We start from the raw sequence: 14,132 nt of genomic DNA on the forward strand, positions 1-14,132 counted from the left end.
GGGCGAACCCAGGAGGATGAGAACCTGCTCCTTCTGCCTCTGTCTCTTCCTTACCTGTCTCCACTTCAGGAGATTGATTTTAGTTGGAATCATTGGTTCACCCTATGTAAACACCCAAGAGCCCCAAAATTCCCTGACGGGGTTTGCATGTGAGGGAGTTCAGTTGATAAGGGATTATCAGATCAGAAAGAACCACCCTCTGACTCTGTTCCATGGGACAGGCTGGGAACTTGTCCAAAACCAAATGTACTTCCTGAGCAGGGGCCAAGCAGCCAAATCTGATCAGCTCCCAGGGCTCTGAGTCCACAGGCTGAGCTTGGCCCTGGCTCTGCTTCTGAACCCAAACTTCAGAACTGGGCACAAAAACATGAAATAATTAACTCACATCTGTCCCATTTAAACAAAAGTATCTGCTCCCCTCCAGACCTGAAAAGATCAACACATTTAAACACTTTACAACTTGAATCCATCTCCTGCAAAAAAAAAAAAAAAAAAAAAAAAAAAAAAAAAAAAAAAAAAAAAAAAAAAAAAAAAAAAGAATAGAATTGAACACTGAGCTGCTGTGCACAGACTCATTTCCCTGGTTCTCTGGAATCTTAGAGAAGTGGGTTTCCTGGAAGCAGGTGGCTCCATGCTCCAGTGCCTGAGGCATGAAGCAATTCCTGGAAGAATGCAATTCTGGATGCTGTAAGAGAAACACCCACTGAGCTGTTTAACAATGCCATGCTGCTTTTTTGGATCCTCAACAAAAGAAGCGATGATGCCTCGGGAGCTCCTCCGTGGTTTTGCTGCTCTTTAAGGAAGGCAATAGACTGTATAGTTATCACCTGAAATGGGATCAAATCCCTCCCACCAAACTATACAACCTACTACCTCACCTCCACAGAGCAGAACAGACGGGTCACAGGCAGGGATTTGCTTTCCTGGCACCACCTGCCCCACAGCTGGTGTAGAAGTGGACGAGCAGAGCTGAAGACCTGACTGTCTCCTTAGGAAAGACAGTAGATTGTATAGTTAGCTCAGAGGGAGGACCAGACTCCACAACTATTCAATCTACTACCTCAGCCTCAAGGACAGCTTGGGACTGTGGCAGCCTAAGGCACTGGGATGATCTTTATCCAGGCTATGAGATGATCCTTATCCAGACACTGAGATGATTCTTATCCATGCACTGAGATGATCCTTATCCAGGCACTGAGATGATCCTTATCCAGACACTGGGATGGTCTTTATCCAGGCTATGAGATTATTCTTTTCCAGGCACTAGAGATGATTCTTATCCAGGCACTGAGATGATTTTTATCCAGGCACTAAGATCATCCTTATCCAGGCACTAGGATGAGCCTTATCCAGGCATTGGCTGCTCCACAGGTCCTGCAAGAAGGAATGCATGAAAAATCAGAATTCTTGATGGCAGGGGAGAGGACTCATATCCAGCCTTGTCCTGGAGCTCCTTCTCCTTCTTCAAACCCTCTTCAGCCCACTTGGACTGTACCTTGTGCTTGGCAATCACACCAGCTGCAGACTTTGTGCACCCAGGGGTGCAGAGAAGCAGCAGCCCTGCCCTTGGAACCTGGGGCTGCACATGGAGATAGCAGAGCTCTCGGGAAGCTGCAGCAGCGCCAAGCACACCCAGCCAGGCTGACCTCACCTCCTGAACACACAGCATATCTAGAACAAACCTGCCAGACCAGATAAGAGAATCCATCAATTTAGCTCCCTGTGCACTCCAGGGAATTGAGCAGATTAGAAATAACTAAGTACAAGGAAGCTTTTAGGCTGCAAATGTAATGGTATCGAGTACATCAAGGCAGATCTTATTTCCTAAACAAATGAGTGCAACATGCAGCCGTGCTGTCCCTCTAATGCTGCAGCCCAGCCAAGCAGTATTAGCATGGATCTGAGACAGACTGGCTTCCCCCCAAGCCCTTGGCTCACCTTCTGAGGCTTCTTCATTCTCTGCACACCCAAATACAGAGGCGAGGTATTAATCTGGGAGTTTGAAAGGAACGTGTGAGGCTCTTTTGCAAGGAGAAGAAAGAATTCCCCTTGGAGATGAAAGAGGCCCTAACGACGAGGGAGCCACGCCAAGCAGGCTGCATGTGCAGCCCAGCACAGCCCCAAAGGACAACTTCCCATGGGAGCTCAGCAGGAGATGTCCCAGCCTCCACAAGCATCTGCTGAGCGCTGTGCTGGGAGAGGAGGGGGCTCAGGGAGAAGTTTCCAAAGGGATAAAAGCTGCCTAATGCTTTGTGCTTCCACAGCTACCAGGCAACAGGCTAAATAATCCCAAAGCTTCGGTCAGCTACTGCAGCTGGAATCCTTGGGAGAGTTTAGGGTGGCCTCAGGTGCAAGGGTGTCTCTGCAGCAGGGGTGGGAAGTGCCCTCTCCCAGAGCTCTCCACGGGCTCTCCTCAGTGGCATTCAGCACAGGTAATTCTCTTAATTTCCTGTGCCAAACTGGTCCTTGACAGGGAGTGACCCACTGTGCTGGACCATCTGGCCCAGGCCTGTCCTGCTGTAACAGGGCATGAACAACATCAAACCCCAACGTGGCAGAACTGGATCCTACAGCACCAGAGTGCCCAGCCCATCCCTGGTGCCAAGTGCATCCCAAACAGCCTCCTGATGGGAAATGCTCTTTGTCCTGGTTTTATCAGCACAGACAGTGATGCACAGGGGTTGCACATCCCTCCTCAACCAGACAGAGCTGAGGTGAGGTGACAGCCAGGCTTTGGGGTCCATCAGGTCTGTCACTGCTCAGCTCCTTGGGGACAGAAGGGATAGTTTAAACCAAAATGTTTCACCTTCCCAAAAATTAAGCTGCTGCCACAAGCATCAAGCAGAAGGGTGGCAAGAAAACCACCAGATGCTGCACTGGTCAGGGACTGGGAGGGTGGGTGGTGTAGATGACTGCTGGGGGATGCAGAGAGGCAGAGGATGCTTGCCTTCTCCAAGGAGACTTCTAGCAACTTGCCTGGAGGAATAATTTTTCCTAGTTCCCAATCTGGTGGTTTTTATTACTTTAACCACATAAGCCAGATGTATCAGGCTGGCATTTCAAAGGTCACTCTTGATACCATTGCAGACAACAGGCATTTGGGCCAATCTCAAACTGTTGGTGGAAAATTACATTAAATAACTCTGAGCTCACATAGATGTAATTATACATGGAGAGAGGGAAAAAAATCCCTTCTGACTTCTATAAGTAAACCTGAAAACAGAAGACTTAATTATAATAATTGTCTTAATGAGTATAGGTTTTGGGAATACCCAGCTGCTGACTCTGGAATCCTGATTTTAGCAGGATCTGTGAAGAAAAGAGTCAAACAGGAGGATTTATGGATCAAACAGGGGGATTTTTTATGCCCAGTAAGGATGACTAAGAGCATCCTTCCCTCAGTATCACTGTCACACTTGTTTGTCCTACACAAATTGCAATGACAGGAATTCCCTCTCCTCATGGCCTGAGGTCTAAACCATCAAGACAAAAGACAAGGAAGGAAGGAGACCTGCCCAAATTTGCCTGGATGCAGCTATGCAAAATTCTGGATAAAACAGCCAACAGGGTCTGCAGGGCACAGAGACCCACACCCAAAGCTTCTCACTGCCCTCTGAGATTAAACCCAGTTTTGAAAGATTATTGGATCCTTGATTGCCAAGAACCTCTTCAAAAAACACCACTTTCTGTGCAGGCCTTAAGGCAGTGACCTTGTAATTTCCACTTTCCAGATTCATAGGAATCCCTCAAAATTGATCAAATCTGATTTCTGTGAAAACACTTCATAGGTTTCTGCAAGCCACTGTACAAAGGTCCCTGTGCACAGAGTGTGTCACTACATGGTCCCACTGTCTACAGGTGCTTGGAGGGGTGAGGAAAATTGGGAGGTAAAGGGTTTTTTTTCACAACAAGATCCTCCAGGCTGCAATAAAAATGGCACTTGCAGTCCAGCTTTCAGACTTGTTTTTGGGATCCAAGTGACCTAAACTGCTCCTCATTTATCAGGGCTTGGGGTGGCTTGTGATGGCTCCAGCAGAAAACCCAAGATGCTGTCCCCCAAATTTTGAAACATCTTTGCCCCAGAGATTGCTGAGCACGGCCAAGTGTCTGCATTTAAAAGGAGCCCACCTCGGAGAGGAGCTGGAAAGGCTCCGAAGCCTGGAGGAGCTGATCTGGTTCATTAAGGAGCACTGAATGAAATGGAGGAGGGGGGAGGAGGAAACCAGAAAACAACAAAGTCTCTGCTTTAAAAGCTGACACCACTTTCAGCCTTTGTGTCGGTGCCGAAACGTGCCAGGCACAGGGAGGGTTTCTCAGTGGGAAATCAGGACCCTGAGTGTCCAGGAGGATTTTCAGCCTCCCGGAGCTGGGGCAGAAGCAGCCCTGGCTCCCTGGAACGGCGGCGGTGGCACAAAATGGCCGAGTGTGGCCATTTTGTTCCCTTGGCTTCGTGTCCTCCCAACCTGGCTGGAAAAACAAAAACCCAAACAGACCAAAATAAAAAATTAAAAAAAAAAAAAAAAAAAAACCAAAAATAAGCAAAAAGAAGGGTGGAAGGTTTTCAGTAACTCCCCAGTATTGTGGGGACCCACAGCGCCAATTGGAGGTGCCGATCCGGGCGGCAGCGAGGAACCCGCTCGCACAAAAAGCAGAAAACAACCCAAAAACCCCATCTTGGACACACCCTGTGCCACGGGAAAGCAATAAAAAATTACATTTGCCAAACTAGCCCATGAAGACAAGTTGTTTATAACTTCTCCCAGGCCAGGAAAGCCTCTCAGCAAAGCAAGGCCAACCACCTTCACAAACACCCCATCCTAAAGTCAATATTAAATATCAGACTTTGAAACAATTAATCAAAGATACCATGAATAGGGAGAGAGAAATGGAAGTAAAAATATTTACAGTTCAATGCTGCAACAGCCCATGTCTCTCAGCAATGCTTTTACTCCACACACTTTTAATGACATAGGGAATATTTCACATCAATTTTGTCATTGCATTTATTATTAAGCAATTAGCAGGTATCTTTATAAACAATTGCTCATCACTAAGGGGTTGTCTTGAGTCCTATCAGATGTTTCTAAACATCTGGATCATTATTAATGAATCTGATATTGTTATCTATAATGCAGGCATCTGTAACCTGCTTGTTGTATGACTTATCTTTTATTAACCCTTCATAAACACATTATTAAAGGTGGCTATAAAGGCAATGCTTTTTCTAAATATTTTCCTAAATTTTTCTAAATATTTTCTAAGTATTTTCCTTCTAAATTTGTATATACCTTGCTCTCTCCTGAAGCAAAAAAGTCCCAGAATTTTTGTCATAAATGATAGCCGCTACTGATATTTCACAGCGTAATTTCATTAAATACTAAAAATAAGAAGAAAAAAATATCCTTCAGGCTTATTTTTACCTGTTCTGCACTCAATTCTACAGTCTAACTCAAAAATTGAAAGAAAAACCTCTTTTTTTTTCTGTAATACTCTATAAAACTGGTCTATTAATACTGTTAACCTTCTCAATGTTGAGTTCATAAGCTGCTTATGAAAGGTGTGCAGGTAATGTCCACCTCCAATGTAGATTTGGACCAAAACATTAAATTTGCACCGTGAAGCACCCGCCCAGCCCCTGCCCTTGCAGCCTCGGCTCCGGGACCACCGTGGCCCTGCCATTCTCTCTATTGTCTGTTTGCAAACAAGCCAAGGGGATATGGAGGCAAATCAAATACCTTTCTGTGCAAGGAAAGCCATTTTTTCACCTCTTTCTGCTCTCCTTCCCAGCTCCGCTCTGCAAGTGTCTGCTTCTCTCCACATGTCTGGAAAGCCACTCAAGGAACAGCAGGACGATCATTCCAGCACCTTATCAGAGCCTGATCCCCCCCGTGCCACAGGGCAGGGATCTGCTCCTCAGAGTGTCCACGAACAAAGTGACGTGGCTACTAATGCCAAGACATCCAGGCTACTGAAGGAAATGCAGAATCACTTAAAAAAAAAAAAATCACTTTTATTTGGCGCATGTTCTGGTGTTTTTGCCCTGCTTCTGCGCAAAATTTTACGGTAACGCCACCAAGTTGCTTTAAACTTTCAAGGCGTGTTCCTGTTGATGGTGTTTCTGTTGTGTATCACACCTTAACGTGTGCAGGATACACACAGAGTGCAGTAAACAGCTTGTGAGCACAGTACAGCTCCAGCCTTGGGAGAAAAGCAAGGGCTTAAAAAGCCAAGAACAGCTATTGCTTTAAATATTTAAATTAAGATGTTTTTATTCCTGAGATGAAAACTTTCAAGGCAAGAAGGCAATAAACAAAAAAAAATCCCTAAAAAAATATCCTCCGGATTACATCAGCTAAATCCAGGCAGTGCCAGCTCGGTGGAAAGGTCAGATCCCGTAAGCACCAAAAACAAGAGGACACACAACAGGTTAAAACGCTACCGTCCGGCAGTGACCGGCTCTGGTCATACCAAGCCGATGTGTAAAACCATCCGCCCGTCCAAAAACAAATTAAGACAACAGTGCTCTCTGGTACTTTATAAATCCAGAAGAAAGGAGGGCTGTTTTATTGAATATAGCAAACAAACCTTTCCGTCCGGCTATTCCGTGCAGCCCCGCGGCTCTGCGTGCACCGAGTAGCCCTTACGCTGCTCATACAAAAGCTCAGTTTGGCAATTCCAGGCATTTTCAGTGCTCAACATACGCCAAAACTACCCACTCTCTGCCTCTGCCTTTGGTCTCATTCCAAAATGTCCTTTTTTTTTTTTTTCTCTTTTTTTTTTTTTCTTTCCCTTTCTCTCTCTTGCTACAGCCGGTGCCACGTAGAGACAGGAGAGTTGGGCTCGGACATGGCCGCAGCCTCCAAAAAAGAGCCAAGTCCCAGCGTCCCGGCTTCCCCCTTCCAGACGGGAAACAAAATGGCCATGGAGCAGCCATTTTGTTTGCTGCGGGATGGGAGGGAGAAGGGAAGGGAGGGGAGACGCAGGCCAGGCGGGAAGGATGAGGGGGGAGAGGGGAGGGCGTCGATTCGGCAGGAACCCAAAAGCTCTGCAGCCATGCCCGGGCGCGTCCTCCTTCCTCCTCCACAGCAGGACTGAGCCACAGGGATGGTCACAGGGTTGGTTTTCCAGCCCTCCCAAGATGGTTGAACCGGAGTTGCCCGGCCTGATGTGGGTGACATTTCCCTCCCTGGGCCAGGCTGGCACCTCCATTCCGCCCGTGGGGTCCGGCCCAGCTGCTGCCGGGCTCTGAGAGAGCTCCCGAAGGGAACCGGGCAGGAGAGCGGAAACCAACGCAGCAACGTCAAACTCCTGAACTTCCCTGGGCAGGAAATGGTGTAAATAACACCCGCAGAGAGGGGGAGAGGAACCCGCCTTGGGGACAGCGTGGCCTCCACAGCCCGGATCCCAACGGCACCCGCGGGAGCAGCAATCCCAGCAGCAATCCCAGCAGCAATCCCAGCAGCAATCCTGGCTTTCCCTGCTCGCTCTCGCTCCCATCAGGATGAGCCTGCCTCAGAAACAGAGGCTCTCTCCAGCAGCACCTTGTGCCCACAAAAGGCCTCCACAATTTTTGTCTTGCTGCCCCTCCATGGAGCAGCACCACAGCTGCCCATCCCATGGGTTGAGGACCCGGAGATGCCTCTCACTGGACCGTCTTTCCCAAAAGCACAGGGCTGAAGTCCCAGTTACATCGAAAGAGACACCCAGATGAATCCCACCCTCCACCATGCGCATTATGTTCCTCCAAATCTTCACCAAAACCAATGACAGGTTTTTAGAGCAAGGCAAACACCTCACAAATCTGTCTGGGAGTACCAGCATGGGAAGACCTTTAGGAGGACACAAATCAAACAGCCCCTGGACCAGCTTGAGGACCTCTTCCCCCAAAAACACAGGGCTGAAATTACATCCAGCAAGACACCCAGATGAATCCCACTCTCTACCACAGGTGTGACGTTCCTCTAAATCCTCACCAAAACCAATGACAGGTTTTTAGAGCAAGGCAAACACCTCACAAACCTGTCTGGGAGTACCTGGCATGGGAAGACCCTTAGGAGGACACAAATCAAACAGCCCCTGGGCTGTCTGCTGGAGTAGATGGGACAAGCTGTGAAAATCAGGAATATTCCAGGATTTAGGACTGGTAAGGTTTCCCCATTAGAAGTCCTATCCCTTAAGGATGCAGGGAACTGGAAATGCCAAAACCCAGCACAGCTGTGAAGCTGTTACAGGGCCTGTAGGAAAATCCTATGAGGAAGGTTGTCAATAGGATGAGGCACTCTGTGCCATATTTACATGGGATAAATTTAAGCACAGGAGGCTGGACCTGCTCAGCTTTCTCAAGCCACTGGGGAGGGTGATTTCTCTGCAGAGTAGTTCAGAGCAGAAGCATAATGGCAACATCTTGAATTATCCTGTGAAAATGTTAAATCTTTAGATCTTTTTTAATAACCACTATTCCTCACTGCAATTTCTGGCAGAGTAACCTAAGATCTCCAGGTGAAAATTGTTATGATTTATTAGTAATTTGTTGTGATTGATTAGGCTTATTAAAATGTCCCTAAAAATAAGTATCACCTGTAACAAACTCCACTGAGAGCCTGCTCAGGATATCCTGATTTCTGGTATGGGTTTGATGTGGAGCCATGTGACCCCACAGGTTTGTGCCCTTTGTATTAACCTCAAAGTCTGGGAATTTTGAAGGAATTTGAGAGATCCAAGTCTGGTTTATTTTACTAGGCTTTGAGAAGACAAGGCTTGCTTGAAAACACCTGTGCATGGAGAGAACAGTGCATTTCTTGTGAAGTACTCTTCCAGGAAAACCAGCAAGACAGGCTGGAGAATGATGATCAAAGGGCTCTGGATGTGCATAGGAAGAGATCAAGAATGGCCACATGCAGCATGTCAGGGTGAAGCTAAGAGTAAAAACCAATTTCAGCTGCTCTGGCAGCCAATATTCTCTTCTAGAAACCCCCAACAACCTGAGGAACTCTGTTTTTACCCTTATTCTGAGGGAAAATGAACAGAGCAGGAAGAGACACATTTACAAGACACATTTGGGGTGTTTTGCCTTTCCCAATAACAGCTCCCCTACATCAGCAGTGCCTTCCTGGTGGTCCTGAGATGGAGAAATACAGAACTGAGATGGAGAATTACAGAACTGGGGACATGCAAGGGGCTGGGGCTGCTCAGTCTATCAACAGCACACCCAGAACTGCATGCAGCCCCTCAGCACTAGTTGGTTATTCAACAAATCTTAGTCAAATTAGGGGGGGAAAGATGGAAATACAGAGAATAAGAAATGGGGATTTTTGGGAGGCTGATGGAGGGGAGAGTGTCTGATGCATCAGCAAGAGAATGAGACCAGGAATGCACAGGTTTTGTGGACCTGGGAGGGAGCTGAGATGGTTTGTGTCAGGAGAGGGAGGTGTGAACATGATTAAAATGCTGGAGCTTCACAACGGACATGGGAGGAGTTGCTGAGCAGGGATATTTTTGTAGCCTCCAATCTGGGCTGCTGTGGGCTCAGCAAACCGGTGGTGGATTGAGCTGTGGTCATGAAAGGAGTCCCTCCTGCAGGACAGGCCACTTGCTTTGGTGCCTTCTGCTCCTGAGACCTCACCAGTCCCTCATTCCAGGCACTCCCTTGACATTCCAGAGTTTGGTCTGTGGCTGCCTGGGCTGCTGGAAGCCAGCAGACTGATAAGGCCCCACAATTAAACCCTGTGGGATTCTCCTCCTCAAGGATGGATCCCTGCACGCAGGAGTTGGTTCTCATTCCTCTGCAAACACATCCTCGTTGCTGAGAATTGTCATTTGAGAGCAGGCAAAGCACACAGAGCCTTCAGGTCAGGGCTGGGTGGAGAGAACAAGCTTCTCCTTTCTGTTTGGGATCAGGGCTCGTGAGAAAGGGTCTGTGGTGTTGTCATGGGTCTGGCAAGCCAAAGAACTCTACCCTTGTGCTTCAGCTCAGGGTTTTTTCCAGCCACACTGCAAAGCCCTGTAAATCAGCTGCTCATCATCATGTGTTGGAGTTGAAGGGCTTCCTCAGCATCAAAGTTTCCCCTCTGGCTGTTTGTCTGAACCTCTTCAGGAATTATCCCTCTGCTCTGATCCCATCCCAGTGAGCCCCTACAAACACAGCCCCACTGCCATTCCTCGTGTGCTCTCTCCTCCCCACACTGGCCATTTGCTCATGAAATTTAGAGCAGATGAAGATGTGAGTGAAAAGCCAAGGTGGTGAGAAAAACTTTCCCTGAAAATGAGGAGAAACGGTTTTGGTTTTATTCCTTAGCTGGTGCATGTGGGTGAAGCAAATTGCCTCCTCTGAGTATTTGGATGCATTCAGTTCTTCTCAGGTTTGTCAGGGGTGCCTTCCCTCACTGGGCCTGAGCACTCTCTTGGGATTTTTTAGGAGTCCTCCATTTCTGTCTCAGGGAAATTATGTGCATAAGGCAGCAGCAGTCACACAAAACCATTTGGGACAGAAAAACCCAGACTCAACAGCTGCATTGCTAAGCTTCTGCATGCAGTCTTAGTGAGTCACTTTGCCTGTTTCCTCCTTTGGGAGACAGATATTCCCTACCTGGGATGCTGAGAAGGTTATTAGTTAATGTACTAATTAACCAAATGTGCTTTGAACAATAGAATTGCTCGAGGCAGTGGATCTCATGAAGGTCTAAGTCTAACACTGGCTTTAACAAGATTGGTCTCCCAGTTCTTATCAGCTGGGACACCTTGCCCCTGGCCAGGGAGAGAAGAATTGAACTCCTATACATTATTCATGCTGTTGGCACTCCTGAAGCACAAAGGCTGAGTCCATCCAAGCTCCCATCAGGGATGAAGATGGAGCTGCCACATCACACACCGAGCTCTGGGGCTCCAGAAAAAACCCCAAGCCAGGGTTTTGACAACATTGCTGACCTCTTTAGTACGTGCCCAGCAGTCTGTGAGCCACATCCCACCCTGCTCTGGAGCTCTGCTCACACCCAGGGCAGCTTCTCCTCTCTCTTCCAGAAGCTGGGTGGTGGCACAGAACTCTCTGAAGTGAGAGATGCCTTCTCTGTCCATCTCACTGGGACCCATCCCAGGCTGGATTTGGAGCTGCAGCTGCCACAAATCCTGCAAGCCAAACCAATTGAGGCTTTGGCCAGTCCTGAGCTCATCCCAAAGCCATTTTGTGCAGCTTCAGGCACCTCATGTGTCTGTTGAGGCAACTGAACAGGGAAGTCAAAGCCCATAGTGGAGATTTTAACCCACTGAAAGGTTCCAATAGAGATGTAACAACTGGAGCTGATGAAGGCTGTTTGCCTTGAACTCATGTTTGGGATGAATACAACAATGCTGCTCAAGCCTGCACTGCCTCAGGGTGCCAAAGTTACCCCTTAAAAGTGACACTGTCCCCAGGCCTGGGGGCACTGGAGGAAGAGAATTGTGACAATTCAGATTACTGAGTTTGATTCCCAAATGTGAAACTAAATTCTCCTTCCACACCAACCCTGCAGGTTTAGCTGGTTCCTCCCCAGCTGGAACAGAAAACACCAGGCAATGTCACAGCTATTCTTTCTGTGTCACATTCACACAATGCAAAGACCAAATGGAAAGAAGCTGAAAATCATAATTAGGCAAGCAAGTCTGAAAAATTCATCCCTCTTTAGTCTAGTCTGAGGCAGGTATTGTCTGAGACTCTGAAGAGCTGAGTTTTCAGAGCTGCATTTTCAGAACTGAACTGCTTCTGAAAGCAGGGCCCCTAAAATAAGCAAGATTAGCAAATGTTCCCACCTCCAGCAGTTCTGACGATGACACCAACAGACAGATTTTCATCACCCTTTTGGCTGAGCCCTTCTGGAACTGTGGACATATTTTCTACAGGCAGAATCCTTTCTAAACTCCCCCTTTGCAACACAGAAACTGTACAGATTCCAAACTGCAGCCAAGTTTGACCACAGATCCAGCTCTCAGCCCTCTCTGTGGATGCAAAAATGCTTTGGAGAAACAATATCAATATGGCTTTGCTAATTGATGGTCTTGTGCTGGCTTTCACCCATCAGTTATTGACCACCCTCAACTGTCATTTCCTAAACCCATTTTTTTTCTGCTTGTTTATCTTCCCCAGCCTTGTTTGCACACAGCCACCACCCAAAAAAACCCCTGACAAACTCAGGGATTGGTATTTGTCTCTCCTATTTCAGTAGCAGCAGAGCACAGAACAATGTAGGGCCTGTGCAAACAAGCACTGCTGTTTTCTTTTGCTTTTCATTTATTCCTTATGGTAAATCAGTGCATTCCAAACCAAACAAAAATCAGAAGATTTAGGGCCCAAAGAGCAGCCCAGGGGCTGAGGACAGGTTGCATTTAGAAATGAAGCAACAAGTAGCCCTTGAAAGCAAATGAAATGTTTAACCTGTGCTGCATTCCTGAGATGGTTCCTGGCTGTAATGACACTTTGGCAGGAGCTCAGGTGCCTGAACAGCACACATCGGGGAGGACTGGGTTGTGCATGTGAACTGCCCTGGGTAAGGACAACCTACACCTTCACATGGACAGCATTTGGTGTGACAGATCCCCAGGACACTCCAGTGACCACCAGTAAGGGCCATTTCAGTGGAGGTTGACACTGTTTGGATATACAGGACTGGGAATTGTAACCCTGAGTTTTGTCCCAACTCTGTCACCAAGCTGGACCTTTCAGAAGACCCTAAAGGACAATGCAAACTCCAGCCACTGCACTACAAAAAAAGCCCCATTGATCCACACACCAGCTCCTCTTTTGATTTCCTTTCAGCCCAGGCTGGTGCATTACCTGGCATTTGTACCCACTGCAGGGCTGTCGTGTTTTTTGCATAGTTGGACAAAATTGCCAAGGAAAAGAAGCTGAAATGAGCCCTGAGGATCCTTCACAGCACCTATCAACTTTCCCAGTCTTCTCACAGAGCAGATTGAGAGCTCAATCCCTCCCCTGACCATGAAGGGCCCTGTGTGTCCTGTGCTCAGCGTCCCATGGGATGAACGAGGCTTTGAAGCCAGGCAGCCAAACATAATCCACCTTTACCTGTGTGTGGCAGAGCTGAGCTGGGATGAGCAGGCAGAGTGTGGAAAGCTGAGCTTATCTGTGTGTCACAGGGATGCCTTTGAACTGCCCAGGCCCCTGGGAGCAGCCACCCTCCCTCCTGCCAGAGCTGTGGCTTTTCCTGGATGCCAGGTTCCATCCAAACACCCAAGGCCAAGGGAGGCTGGCACAAAGGTGAGCTGGCAGGAATTCCTGCACTGGAGGCCCTGCTGCCTCCCAAAAAATCAACCTGTGACACTGCCTGCTACAGAAGGTTGCCCCATCAGGCTCGAAAATGCCCCATGGTGAAAAATAAAGGACAAGGGGAGGAAGAAAAGGGCTGGGTGCTGGTGTTTGGAACCATGGCTGTGTTGGCTGCAGCTCCTCCAGGGCTGCCCCTGCCCAGCAGGGAGAGGAGCAGGCACTGCCCGGGCTCAGAGTGAGCCTGGTTCCCATCCTGCCTGAGTAGCTGTGGCAGAGAGGGATGGAAACAGTGCCTGAGAGAGGCACCTGCCTGCAGTGGGGCAGAGAGGGATGAACACAGTACCCCAGAGGCATCTGCTGCCGTGGGGCTGTAGCAGGAATGGAAACAGTGCCCCAGAGGCATCTGCCTGCAGTGGGACAAACAGGGAGGGAAACTGTGCCCCAGAGAGACATCTGCCTGCAGTGAAAATGAACAGAGGGCTCTGGGGCTCTCTGGGGCTGTTACAGGGATGGACACAGTGCCCCAGAGGGATCTCCCTGCAGTGGGGCTGTGACAAACAGGGATGAACACAATGCCCCAGAGGCACTGCCTGCAGTGGAGCCATGGCAGGGATGAACACAATGCCCCAGAGGCACTGCCTGCAGTGGAGCCATGGCAGGGATGAACACAATGCCCCGGAGGCACTGCCTGCAGTGGAGCCATGGCAGGGATGAACACAATGCCCCGGAGGCACTGCCTGCAGTGGAGCCATGGCAGGGATGAACACAATGCCCCGGAGGCACTGCCTGCAGTGGAGCCATGGCAGGGATGAACACAATGCCCCGGAGGCACTGCCTGCAGTGGAGCCATGGCAGGGATGAACACAATGCCCCAGAGGCA

General features: G+C 48.5%; 1 long non-coding RNA gene across 1 annotated transcript; it reads right to left on the reverse strand.

The window, feature by feature from the left end:
• Window positions 1-1,240: 1,240 nt before the first annotated feature.
• LOC128946815 (uncharacterized) lies at window positions 1,241-6,768 on the reverse strand. The gene is made up of 3 exons (XR_008484000.1): window positions 6,586-6,768; window positions 5,736-5,988; window positions 1,241-1,374 (listed from the first exon to the last, which is right to left on the reverse strand). It is a non-coding gene; the product is annotated as an uncharacterized LOC128946815 (long non-coding RNA).
• Between the last annotated feature and the right edge of the window lie 7,364 nt (window positions 6,769-14,132).

Source organism: Melozone crissalis, unplaced genomic scaffold, assembly GCF_028551555.1.
Source record: "Melozone crissalis strain CALT ecotype California unplaced genomic scaffold, PUWL_Pcris_2 ptg000086l_1, whole genome shotgun sequence".
Taxonomy (NCBI): Eukaryota; Metazoa; Chordata; class Aves; order Passeriformes; family Passerellidae; genus Melozone; species Melozone crissalis.